Below are 7,854 nucleotides of genomic sequence, written 5' to 3' on the forward strand. Positions count from 1 at the left end.
TATCCTAGTCACTTCTTTTGTTTCTAAAAGTATTGTCCTTATCATCCCTTAGGCAACAAAAGGGAAAAAAAAATCCCTAAGAGAAAGGAAAGGAATCGAAAAGGAAAAATCTTAACCTTCAACATCAGGAAAAGTTGAAACCATCCCTGATTGTTGCAGGAGGGTTGCACTAAATGACCTTTCAATTTCACTTCCAACTCAAACTATTCTGTGGTTCTAAACCTCTCTCTATTTCTCTACATTGAGGAGTCATATGATGGCCCAGATCAGCTGCAGAGATGTGAATGTATTTGAGAATCTTTCACAGGATCACAGAAGGGGTGAATATTGAACATGACTCACTTAAACATCAAAGAAAGAAGGCGACAGACTTTTTATCAGAGGCTGAAGTCAAAGGGCCAAAGGGTAACAGTTTGACACAAAAAGAATATGCAAAAGAGTTACATGGAACAAATTGTTTATCATGAGATGTTTACAGCTTTTTTTCTTTGTCATCTTGTGAATCTTTTGTTTCATAATCTCCCTGTCCTGTCAATCCCATCGGGGCCTCTCCCTGCATCTAAAAAGTTCCAAGTTCCTCCATCGTGAGGACTGGGGGCCAGGGGCTGCTGCTTCCTTGCGGTGGGGGTGCTCAACTTGGGAGCCTCAACTCAGAAGCCACACAGCAAGGGCATCTGATTGGAATTACTGTTGCCCTGTGGGTTTTGCCTGTTTTTCCTTCTTTCTTGTCCTTCTGAAGAGTGACTAGGCTCTGCCAGCTTACTTCTCTACTCCTTTGTCACTTGGGAGCCCAGAGCCAATGTGTGCTGCACCAGGAGCTGGGAGGACGCTGGTCCACTCCTTCTGCATGACAGCCTGACCCTGGGATCAGCCATCACTGGTGAGCTGCCCAAAGGAGCAATCCCCTGCCCAGACCCACTGCTGTCTGCCACTGCTTCAGGAATTTTTGGAACACCAAAACTCGATATCCTGTCTCTGCCCAGAACCCTGCAGCTCCTGCCACAACTTTGGAGTTTCTCCTACGCTTTGTTTACCACCCTGGTGTGCTCAAGTGCACTGTTACAGCCCGCTGTTTCAAGGTTCCTGCTAGAGCCCATTTTGTGATCCAGAGAGGCACCCTGGGACCAGTTGCCCTGTGGGTTTTTAAAGGAAGGCCCTTCTCCATCTCTCCTGCCTGCCCACCCGCCATTACCCACATGCAGAGATGAGACTGAGCTCGCCCCACAGCGTCCCCTGCAGGCTCGGGGGAAATAAGCACACCCGCCCTGCCCGGCCAGGAGCCACCAGCGCCCCTGCTGGCTGTGACCGGAACTGCACCAACGGGGAAAGTGCCCGCGGCCGGGACAAGGCTGTGACTGCGCGTCTGGGGCTGTTTGTTTTTCCTGCCAGGGTTGTTTGTTTTTCTGCCTTGTTATACACACACATACTAGTAAAGGACTGTTATTCCTTTTCCCATATTGTTGCCAGAAAGTCCCATAATTTCAAAGTTATAATGATTTGGAGGGAAGGGGGTCATATTCTCCATTCCAAGGGAGGTTCCTGCCTTCCTTGGCAGACATCCATCCTTCAAACTAGGACAGCCACCACCACCTGTGTGAAGCCGCACAGGCAGCAGATGGAGCAGCCACCAATTCACAGAGTACATTTATTTTCATTTCCATTTATTTTATATATGACCTTGTGAACCTGTGAGAATCCTTGAGCAGCAGCCAGCCAGGCAGAGGCAAAGAGAGACACTGACATCTAAACTGGGTCCACACTAGAAGTTCCCTGGAAGCAGTCCACCCTGGGCTATCAAGGGTAATTCCCAGCCAGAAGGTCACTGAGAAATTTACCATCCTCATTAGTCTTCTGGTTTTAATTCATTCCTCCCAACACCCACAGAGACACCCTGGAACATCTCTTGACTCCCATCACAGTATCACAAGTCCGCACAAGGAAAAGAAGCAGGGGGAGTAGAGTGCATTGGAAGAAATGCTTTGAACCAACACAAGAAGTATTGATTATTTCCCTGCTTTTTATCCAGCTTAACTCCCTCAGACATTTCAGAGGTGTCATGTAATCCCCAAGATCTCATTTAAACTCAACATTTCTGATATTATTTATGATCCTTCCTTGAAAGCCATACAGTGTTTCTTCCTGTGGTACGTTGGGTCTTAAACCACTTAAGAAATCATGTGACTGCCTGTATAGTCCAAAATTCTGTGTAGTGGAACAGACACATTTTTTGCTATGAAATATATCACTGTGTTTGGGGGACTGGGGTATCACAATGATATAAAGAGCCTAGGGACCTACACAAAAACAAAAAGAGGGAAAAAAGGTGAGATATTTTGGGAAAGAAAGGAGATGGGTGACTGTAATGATTAAGAGCAGAAATAGAACATTGTTTCTCTACTGCCTTTTACCCTGGAAAGATAAAAGAGCTCATGGGGGTTCTGAAAGGTAGAAGAAAGGCAGAAGATAAAGTTTCCATACTCCATCGGGTTATTTGAAAACTATTCAATTAACTTGTTTTGCTTTCCAGTTCTGGAAGTAAATTTACCTCTGGATCCTTTCATGGACTTGCACCCATGGATAATTAGGATTAATGGCTTTTCATCTCCTGTTTTTACAACACTTTTGAACACCCTCAGGAAAGAGTGAGTTATTGGAATAAGTCTCAGCAGTGTGTGGACAGCTCAGCTTATATTTGGACCAGGGACGATTCTCACAGTTATACCAAGTAAGTGACATTTTTTTTCTTTCTAAAACTTCACTTAAATTTAAGGTGGGGGTGAAAGAAAGAATTTAAAGGCTTGGGTTCACTGAAAGACTTCAATCATGCCTTGAGTGCACTTGCTGTCCAGCCAGGCTTTCAAGCCAAATCCTCCACTTGGATCTGCTCAGGAAGGTTTCCCAGGAACAACTGGGCTGACTCTGCAGAGCACCATTATTCCATGATCCCCAAACACCAGCAGGGCACTACTTAGCATGTGATAACTGATTCCCACTTTGGGCAGCACTCTGGCTCCAATTTCCTGTCCAGTGTCCAATTCTCCAGTGGATTTCTACTGCCTGACTTGAGGCAAGAATGCAGAGCTCAGTGAAGAGCTCACAGTGGTGAGGAGTTTGGAGACAGATCTGGAACTGCCTGGTTTGAGGAGTTCTGGTTTGACACTGGCACCACACTGACCGTGTCCCCAGGGAAGTAATTGCACTGCCCTGGGGACAGAGGAGGAAGGAGGTTAAATAGTCTTGGGCTTAAATTCTCACAAGAGCCTCATGTCCAAGAGCTCCTGGAATGAAAGACAATTGTCTCCCTGGTTGTGTGGGTTCTGAAAAGACCAATGTGATGAGCAGGGATTATAAGAATCCTTAGTAATTTCTATCTTTATTTGGAATTCTATGACATATGATAAAGGCGCATGTCACCCCAGGGTTTTCTAAAGGAATGTGAATGTTGTGTTGGCAGAGAATTTGTGATGTCGACCTGTGTTATTCTAAAGATTCAGGTTCAATCTATTAGTATACTTGCTGCTCTTTCAGCAGTTTTCATGTCTTTAAAGTACTGCAAAAAATTCCCATATTATGTTACATACCTAAAACCACCTGCTCTCCTTCCAGACACCTTTACCATTCTGAAGACAGACCTCTTCTTTCCATGCTCTTCTATGATCTTCTTTTTCTAAAAAAAGGATATATTCACAGCTGAACAGAGACTCTGGGGTTCTGCTTGACTGTAAAATACATTGAGCCTTAAATCTCCATGTCTGTTTTGTGTCTGCTGAAATACTTACTAAGTTGAATCAAAAATTCCCAGGATGTAAACAACTTCCCCCTTTCGGTTTCGAATTCCTTTAGGAGCTACTGATATGTATTTTAAGGTGTTTAGAGCACAAATACTTCATTATCCGATCTTTTGCAAATTCCCCAAATCAAAATGATATAAAATAACAACCATTAGGGTCTCTGTGGGATATTCCAGGCATATTCTGATTAGGCTCAATGAAGGGCAGAGAATATTTGTCTCTTGCTCCCGTAAGATTATTCCAGATTAATCATGTATTGAGCGTGCTACAGTCCATGACCTTTTAGAACATAAGGATCCTCCTGTGAGTTTATAAGACTAAAGGGAAGTAGAACGTTCTGTCCAAATAAATGGTCAGAACAGAAAACCCAGATCTCTTCCAGAAGCAAGCAGTGGTAGGAATTCATGGCTGTATGGTCAGGTCATGCAAACTAGTGGGACTCGCGAGAGGCTGCTGGGGTCAGATAAAACAAATCCTCTGCTCTCTGAACTACAAGTGCACTGGGTACATTATTTCTTGCTGAGATCTTGCCCAGGGAGTTATTGCAGAGAAGCAGCTTGTTTGTATTCTGTCTGTTAGGAAAGCCTGGAGAGGAGACCACATGAAAAGCCTTTCAAGGTCTTCTCAGAGAAAACAGAATGCACAGGACTGACAGGCTCTGGCCAACTGTGGTACAACACGTGGGAAGGCAATGTTGGATTTCTCTTGGCTCTCTGGTTGCTGTGGGTGTGGACAAGTGTGTGGTTCTGCCTGTTGCATCAGGAGAGCCCAGCCATGGAGTTCTGGCAGAGCACCATGTGGCTTTCACCTCAGTTCCTCAGCAGTGGCATAGGGCTGATGGGGAAAGGCTGTAAAATCAGAGCCCCTTGAACAAACTTCCAGCAGTGCCCTGGGATGGACAAAATGTTAGACTTGAGGGATCTCTTGAGCTGACTGCAAGGCAGACACTATGCAAAATGAAAAGCCTAATGCACCTCTCTTTACCCAAGAGACCCCTCAGGATGCTCCTGTCAAATCAGACACATAAATCTTTGTGGATGTGTCTGACAATCTTTCATAAACTGAGCCCTATCTGGCAAGGAAGGCTGCTGGAGGATTCTTTCGAATTCCATGTTTTACTCAAAATCAAATTGCTAACCTGAGTTAAGTCCTGACATTGGTTTTGGAGATCACCCTTGTTTTTTCATGTACAACCTGACCTAGAGGCAAAGGTATTTACTTTAAAAAAGAATTCATGGTACCACAATGATTTCTTGGCTACCAAATTCTTTTGACATCAACAGTTTTCATGTAAGACAGCTGGGTGTGAGTTTAAGCAATCTTCTTTCCTTACTTGGACCTCTACCAGCAAAGAATAACTACATAAAAGATAGTAAATGTCAATGTTACAAATTAGTCACAGCTGGAGTATATGTGAATTTTTGGTCACTCAGCACTTGGGCAAGCCTGCAGTAAAATCAGCCCTGTCCAAACCTTGCTTTTCTCTACAGACATTCCAAAAACCTCTGCGCCTCAAGTCATTGTGATGAAATCAAAGAAACTGGAAGAAGGTGGCAGCTCTGGGAAAGCAGCTTGTTTGGCAAGGAACTTCCTGACAAAGAACATCAGCTTGGAGATGCCCTCTGAGGATGTTGTATATAAACAGAGCACATCCATTCTGACATCAGAGGGGTTGTACAATGCAATCAAAGTGGTCAAGGTGACAAAAGGCACAGAGGTGACCTGCACGGCCAAATTCGACAACAGCACAATAACAACAGAGCCAGGTACAGTTTGGTGGCACAGCTGTCACTTCTTTCTGGAGACAGTGGCCTGTGGGGCTTTGTGTTCTCCTTCTGGACACCACTGCCCTGGGCAGCCAGCAGAAATGACAAAGACATTTGGTATTTCAGCAGGGAGAGCTGAAAGATGTTTCAAAGCATCTGAAAGAAATGGGTTCAACTATTTAATTACTTTTAGAGACCTTATTTTGCAAAGAAGAGAGAAGACACAATGTATTTGTTCCAAATGTGAATTTCCTTATGACTAAATATCTTACCCTGTAGCAGCAAAGCTGCTGCAGCACAAGCTGGAACAGCCTTTCTAAAACCTAAAAAAAGTTAAAATCGGGTGCGTTGTGAGGGTTTTTTAACGAAATAAATAGTTGTAAATTGTTGGTCAGTTTTCGTAGTCCTGAAGGTCATTCAAATGGTAAAACCAAACCAATGCAGGAATGCTTCTCTTTCCTGCAACTCCATGGAGAAATTGTCTCCTCAAATTAATGTTAGAATTATTGACTGATATCACCTGAGCCCCAACTTTCCCCGAGCTGCTGCAGGAAATGTCACATGAACATTTCTTGAATCTTGCATAAAACATAGATATAGTTTAAAATGGCTTTTCTTTATCATGCTACAGAAAAGGTGGCTGAAGAACCAGTAACAGGGGCCAGTGCCAGGGTTTGCAACAGCACAGACCCCTCAGCACAAGGTGAGTTACCCAAACAGGCCGTGAAGTTACATTGCTCTTTGTGGGATAAAGACATGGAAATAGATTTTCTCCAGGGGAGAGGAATGAGAACACAACACATTCAGCAGACACAGGCTGCTGTTCCAAGGCAGCTCCTGCAGTTACACACAAACCCCAGGAAGCAAAAAGCAATGCAGACAGACCCTGGGCTCCCCTGTTGTTGCCATGTTCTCTATCGTCTGTTCCTTTGCTGCTCTTCCTTTCCCTTAAACTGTCTCATGTGGATTTTCCCACTTTCTTCCAAGATCACAACATCAAAACCCAAACCATGATCTCTGCCCTCTTTTCTGGTCACTGAGCAGATGCTGAAGGGCAGAGAGTGAACATGCTGTCCATGGCTGTGTTGGGTTTGAGAGTCCTGCTGGCAAAGAGCATCACCATCAATACCCTCATGAGTATCAAGTTGTTTCTTTTCTGAGGTAAGGGAGCACACAGCTATTAAACAGTGGTTCCTAGGCCCAAAGTAATTAAATGTAGTTTATACCCCATTTTGCTCTTCCAGACATGGGGAATGAAGCCAAGAGGAACCCAAAGCAAAGCAGGGAAGAAGGTGAACCAGCAGCACAAGGGCCTTGAACAAGCAGGGGCAGAGCTGCTGACAGAGACCACCCAGGACACAAGGCAGCACCTTCCCCTGAAGACATTGAATACTGCTCACTCCTGCCTGGCCAGCTGATTTACACTGAAGAGTTTGAAGTGCTTTTGCTGTTTCCTCTCCTCTGAGAACTGAGGAAAGTGGATTTATCCTCATCCTCCTTCCAAGCAGATCTCCCCACTCTTCTGGCATTTGCACACAAGTGCCCAACCTGCTTCAATAGCTCTGAAAACTGCAATGCTCCCTCTGGATACATGGCCTTTGAAAAGCACCTTTCCCAGGCATGTTGTGTTACTGCCTGGAGAGCTGGAGTATTACTGCTGAGGGAATTCAAGCCCAGTAGTTGCCATTTGGAGCTTTGTGTTAGATTTAATAACAATAGGTGTGTATTGCAGATGAGAAGAGCTGTGTAGGATCTGAAGTGATTCAATTCAACCACACAATGTTCATTTTTTTATTAAGCCTCTTTTTTTTCTGCCAAATATAGCTCATGTGCATTTTGGGTTCCTCTAGTAGTGATGAAAATAAAGTTGTACTTGGCCAAAATGCTGTGCGTTTTCTGTACAGTTTTCTCAAGATGGGACAGAGATTGCTGAAATCCAGCTCACCTAAAGCCCACTGGGATTAGAAACACAGCTTTGATAAGAGAGGTTTCCTGCTGGCTGAATTTGCCTTTTCCAGACTCTCTGCGGGGTAGTGTCTCTCTGGCACATTCAAAAGCCTCAGTGAGGAGAGTCCTTGCTGAAAGCATGAGGCAGGAAAATGTTCATATCAGCAGAGAAGAAACCCTGCTGTTGGTTTGCACTCAGTGATAGGAGGAAGACGCCACCAAAAAATAATATCAAGCAGTTTGATGGAGTGATAGTTCCCATGGCAACTTGGTTCTTACCTAAGAGAGCCCAGCACACACGGTCCCCAGCTCATGGCCCTCTCACAAGCTACAGGCAGGATGCTGTGGTC

General features: G+C 44.6%; 1 long non-coding RNA gene across 1 annotated transcript; it reads left to right on the forward strand.

Annotated features, from left to right (window-relative positions):
* The first annotated feature begins 2,289 nt into the window (after positions 1 to 2,289).
* LOC310918620 lies at positions 2,290 to 7,404 on the forward strand. Its single transcript, XR_014591693.1, has 6 exons — positions 2,290 to 2,323; positions 2,528 to 2,725; positions 5,282 to 5,557; positions 6,189 to 6,260; positions 6,602 to 6,718; positions 6,802 to 7,404. It is a non-coding gene; the product is annotated as an uncharacterized lncRNA (long non-coding RNA).
* The last annotated feature ends 450 nt before the right edge of the window (positions 7,405 to 7,854 follow it).

Source organism: Zosterops lateralis (genome assembly GCF_965231275.1).
Source record: "Zosterops lateralis genome assembly, chromosome: 24".
In the NCBI taxonomy this organism is placed as follows: domain Eukaryota; kingdom Metazoa; phylum Chordata; class Aves; order Passeriformes; family Zosteropidae; genus Zosterops; species Zosterops lateralis.